This window comes from Bufo gargarizans, chromosome 1 (genome assembly GCF_014858855.1).
Source record: "Bufo gargarizans isolate SCDJY-AF-19 chromosome 1, ASM1485885v1, whole genome shotgun sequence".
Lineage (NCBI taxonomy): Eukaryota > Metazoa > Chordata > Amphibia > Anura > Bufonidae > Bufo > Bufo gargarizans.
The window spans coordinates 621,560,041-621,566,040 of NC_058080.1; positions in this window are offsets into that span (position 1 = coordinate 621,560,041).

The window sequence follows — 6,000 nt, forward strand, 5'->3', positions numbered from 1 at the left end:
CTTCTGCTGAAAAGTGCGGGAAGGCTATATGTCGGCGCCACCGCCCTGTCTGGACATTTGCATGTCTGCTGAAATGGACTCTGCCTCCCCCATACTGGAGTACCTGGGGGGCGGCCTCCCAGTGCAATGGTAGGATCTGTCTGCAATTGTTGGGCGCCACCCTGTCGCTCTCCAGAGAAGGATCGAGCATGTTGAAGAGTGAAGACTGCTCTCCTGGGATGTCTGCGCCCGATCTGCTAAAAATGAACTGTACTGGTGTAGAGCAAGAGGACACTCCACCGGCTTACTCTCCAGGACCGGAGAGACCCGCCTGCCCGCCACCGAGGACACAACCAGAGACCTACTATGGCTCCTGGAGAGACTTTTTCCAGCCCTCATTCAAGTGGTCAGCGTTGATGGCAGAGATCCTGGAGGCCGCAATAAAGAAAACGACTAAGACTAAAATATACTATGAAGAACTGGCAAAGACCGTTCACGAGCGCCACACTGACACCCAACCCTGCCTGGAAAGGAGAATGGGGTTGGTTGTGGCCTTTGACAAGGACCGAGGCTTCGGTTTCATCAAAGACTATATCACAGGCAGAGACTTATACGTGAATCGGAGGTCCGTCAAGCGGAGTTACCTCCCAGAGCATTTGCATAACCTCCGCAAGGGAGAGGAATTAGAGTTTACCCCTGCCGAGGGCCTGCGAGGCCCCTACGCCACTGCCATGTCCCGTCCTAAAAAGAAATCGGAAGACTGGGACCTTGATGAGGACCACCCTGGCTGCGAGCGCGAATCTGTGTGCTCTCCAGAACCGGCCCATCACGCCTTTCAAGAACTGGGCTCCTTTATTGGCCCGAACGTCTTTTGGCAACCAACAGTGGTGGAGAAGAGGGTAAGCCCATGACCCTCACCTGAGCTGCCTCGCAGGGAAAAGACTGTCCGTGAACTGCAAGATGTCGAAAGATTCCGTGCTGCCCTGGACAACATCCGAAGAGGAAGAAAAGCGGATGCCTCACCTAAACCTGCAGCGGCTGCGCAGGATGTGCCATCCATCTTACAAGTGCCGGCGGCGACAGTGGAGGACAGCGATCCCGACTCCGAAAGCCTGGACGACCAGATCGTGCGGCTGGAGAAGAAACTGCGTGAGCTGCGCCAGATTGCCTCCGCCAGGATCCAGACTCCACCTGACCTGAAAGAGAAAGGACTTAAGGACTCGGACGTCTCCGGGTCTGAGGTGAGAGTACCTGTCCCTTCCAGCCGGCCCTCTTTCGTGTCAGCACCTGCGGTGAGGTCTTCCTACGCTGTGCACCGGCGCACAGAGCCAGTCGTCCATGAACCCACCGGACCGCTTGCAGCAGCGGTACCCAGGCCAGTGCAGCAACCTCCAATTGCCATGCCTGCACCGGTGCGGTCAGCAACCCTGATTACCCCTAGGCCTATGGGGCCAATACCTATTAGGGGTCCATTCATGCTGCAGTTGTGGGCACATCCGCCTGTTGATCCTCAGTACAGGCCCACTCTACAAATGGAGCCAGGGAGCACCACTGAGATGCCTAGTGGATTTGACTTGCCCCTGTGAATTGGCCTGCTAGGCCCTTGATTTGATTTATTTTGCCAAGGGACGCTAAAGAGGATTTAACCCTTTCAGGACAGGAGTCCTTCGTTGTTTTGGCCCCCTGTTGCTGCTGCCAGTTACCCACGGCTCAGTGGAGGCGGCAAACCACTGAAATACCAAGTGCAGCAAGGCCATATTGTTCACAGGACCTCCTGCCTGCTTTCTCAGAGTGAAGAAAAATCCCAGTTGTGCCTATTTTGTGAATGTTGCACCTTTAACCCCCTTTTCAGGTTGATTAAGGGTATTACAGCACTTATTTTTATATGTATGCCATTTAAATAATGGACTATTTTATGTGCTGTCACTTTTATTATGCAACTCAAATTGAAAAGAATGCGCCCAGGGATAGACTCTAATGCACCAGAGCCTCTGAGATTTTGTTGCTACTTGAAAGAAATGTGCCCAGAGATGGACTCCACTATATGCGAGCCTCTGTGATCCTATACCTCCAACCTAGCTGTCTTTGATACCTGCTTCAGATAAGAAAGGAACCTGGGTACGGACTCATGTTTGTTCTTTGAGCCTCCAAGAACTTTTAATTGTTTTACATTTCTTCTATTGTTCTATTATGGACACTTTGCACTTAAAGTATTATTATGGACTATCCTGGTATTTATTGTTACGCTGTGCCAGGTCAGCGCCCCTGTTCCCTTACATGATCCTGAGAGAAGAGAACGACGCCCCTTTTCACCGAACTTGCTGCTTAGCCAGTGGAACTGCCTGATATATACATATAATGTATCTTTCGCAAATGTAGATGTATTTTCCTGCTTTGCATTATTTTTCTATTACAGGTGCAGTATCCAGCTGGGCAGGGCCTCCTCCATGTTGCGCCGAGGACGGGCAACATTATAGCGTGGGGGTATGTAGTGTCCCACTAGGTAGGAGTGGGCACTACACAAGGGTTAATTGGGCAGCGTGTACGTCTACTCACAAGGGACAGTGATATTGTATTTATCCATGCATTTAATGTAAATTGCTGTGTGTTTTTACATGCAATAGTTCCCCTGTCATATGTTTACTAGGCCTAGTTGGGTGTAATTTAGCCTCCCAGACACTAGAGGGAGATAGGGAGCCCCTAGTATAAATGTCCAGGCCCAGACAGGGAGTGGTTAGGTAATAGTCAGGAGTCTGTGGAGACAGAAGTGAGAAGGCACCAGCCCAGGATATGCTGAGGGCCTCCTCCTGACATGCAGCTGGACAGTCCTGGTTTCTAGCTGCACCAAGGGGCTAGATGAAGTACAGCCTGCTTGGAGACCGAGTGTATTCCAGGGGACTAGAGGAGTTACCTGAAGCTCCTGAGGCTAAGGATTAGCTCAGTTCAGTCACCCCAGTAGAAGGACAGAACCTCCTGGGAGAAACCCACAGTCCTTCACCATTCAAGTAAGGATATTTCCAACAAAGATAAGTAACACTGATAGGCAGAGGCATTAGAAAGCAAAGCTAGGATCTAATACGAGAGGAAGATATATATTTTACCAAGGATTTAAGCCACCATTTAGGCATCCGGGCCTTGGGATTAAAACCAGACAGGAGTTCTAGGAAGAACAGTGTACGCTATTTCTGAGGAAAGGTACAACCTGATTGTGAGTGCATTGTGGATTTACCCTCTGAGTATCTTGCATAATCAATACCTGCCATCTTGTGAAATAAGCCTGCTTGTGAAGCTTGTGGTCTAAAGGACTGTATTACCATCTGTATGTATAAAGTTGGACTGTTAAGTAAAGCAACGTTTGGTTCGCTATACCATCTGTGTACCTCACTTATTCCAACTATCAACCGGTGTGCCACCGTCACAGGCACTGGCGTCACGAACCTTAAAGGGACCTTGCCCCAGGCACTCAAAATACCCGTAACATCCAGGGCACCTCATCCACCATCAGGCCTGGTCCCTACATACAGAGTGTGTCCCAGAGGAACCGTGTCTACCTCTCCTTCCCTGCCACATGCCTGCCCAGGGTTCTCCAATACAGTGAGCAACCCTCGATTGCCCATAACCGTGACCTCACTTCACTATACCCTGCAGGTCTGGCGTGTTGCAACTGCAATACCAGGAACTTGGCCAGGAGCACATTCAGCTTCTGCGCCATTAGATGAGTGCATGCACACTGTTGTCTTTTGGCAATCACTTCGGTAATCATTTGCTGACTGAGTGACTGACTAGGAGGAGGAGGAGCATCAGGACAAGCAGATTATGGGAAGGACAGACAGCTCTCTTCAGCTGATGTGTTGGAGCCTTGACTGCCTGAAATCGGGTGCATGCCACTGGGTGATGCAGCGGTTGCTGCGGCAGGCTGGACCACGACAAAAAACTGCCACACCGCCGAGTAGGTGATTTTAACCCAACAATACTTTCCGGGCCAGTAGGCTCCTACATAACGGGAGGTCTACCCCTGGCACTTTTGGGTCTCAACCTCCCACTGCTTCGACCCTGCTGATTCCCGGCCACGCTACTGACTTGCTGGCTCTGCCGCTGCCTCACGTGCAAGCTGCCAGTCTCTTCTCCTAATGGTGATGAAGCCCCTTCGTCCCCCAGCTCCCAATTGCGATCGGCTATATCATCTTTAAGTACTGTGTCTGCATGTCACTAATGACCTCCTCAACGCTCTCTGAGCCAGGAGCCTGACCGCTCGCAACACCAGCTCCCATGCCACTCTCCTCATCACTACTTGCCTGCCTACCAGAGGAAGTGGCAGATGTCTCCTCCGGATATTGGCTGGGCAGTAGCTGCTGACTGTCCTCTAGTAGCTGGTCCTCGCTGTATAGTGGAGCTAAGCCAACAGCATATTGTACTTCTCTTGCTAAGGGAACAGAAAAGGACAGAGGCAGGTTGAGGACAGGTGAGAGCACAGGGCCTTCTCCCAGGCCATGCCAACTAAGGGTTGTGTCTGATGAACCCACCGACACTTGGCTAGAGGTGTCTGATGTCACTTGCGACGAAGTCGAATATCGAGTGAACCATTCAAGAACCGCTGGGTTGCTGGTCAAGATATGACGGGTAGCTGACACTGGGAGCTCAGGCCCCTCGTTGCGATATTTGCTACCACACCCCCTTACTCTGCTGCGACCTATGCCTGTGCCAGAAACATTTAGGCCTGTGCCCCTCCCCTGTGCAGGGCCTGTCACTTCTGTGTCTGACATGCTGTTAGATCAAATAAGTAAATAAATAAAAAAAATAATACATGCCAAAAAGGGCACCTAAAATTTTATATTGATAAGTGCAAGATAATGCACTTGGGGTGTAAAAACCCAAGAGCAGAATATTAAATCAGTGATACAGTCCTAACCTCAGTATCTGAGGAAAGGGATTTAGGGGTCATTATTTCAGAAGACTTAAAGGTAGGCAGACAATGTCATAGAACAGCAGGAAATGTTAGCAGAATGCTTGGGTGTATAGGGAGAGGAATTACCATATCGCCAGAAGGATATTGATACTTAGGAGAGAGTTCAGAGAAGAGCTACTAAACTAGTACATGGATTGCAGGATACAACTTACCAGGAAAGATTAAAGGACCTTAACATGTATAGCTTGGAAGAAAGACGAGACAGAGGGGATGTGATAGAAACTTATAAATACATAAAGGGAATCAACAAGATAAAAGAGGAGAGAATATTTAAAAGAAGAAAAACTGCTACAAGAGGACATAGTTTTAAATTAGAGGGGCAAAGGTTTAAAAGTAATATCAGGAAGTATTACTTTGCTGAGAGAGTAGTGGATGCATGGAATAGCCTTCCTGCAGAAGTGGCAGCTGCAAATACAGTGAAGGAGTTTAAGCATGCATGGGATAGGCATAAGGCCATCCTTCATATAAGATAGGGCCAGGGGCTATCCATAGTATTTCTTACCTGAATTTTACTTATATGATTGGTCTGTGATTAGTGCCATCCTATGTTCAGATGGTCCAGAAGGAATAATATATATATGCTGTTTAGTGTTAGTGACTGCTTGCGGATAGTGATGGATGAACATCGGCCGGGACGAATCGCGAACGCGCGTTAGCGATCAAATGTTCACAAACCGCACGTTCGCGTCGGGCCCCATTCACTTTAATGGCCGGCGAACCTGTAAAACCTTCAGGTCATATTTGCAGCCAGCAAACACTTACTATAAGTACACAAATATCCCCACAATATGGACAGTGATATTCCAGAGGGGGATCATTGGCAAAAATTCCCACAAAAAATATGTATTTTAATCAGGGGCCATTTTTATGAATCTTAAAGGTAAACTCTCAAAAATGTGCCCTGCTGGAGCTAAGAAAGCTTTTATTTCCTATTGGTTTGATGTATACAAATGTGCAGCACGCAACATTTTTGTATCCTGCAGAGTCCATAAAAAAAATGCATACGTTAACATAATTTTTTTTTCTACTATGGAACTGTATGGTGAACAGACGCC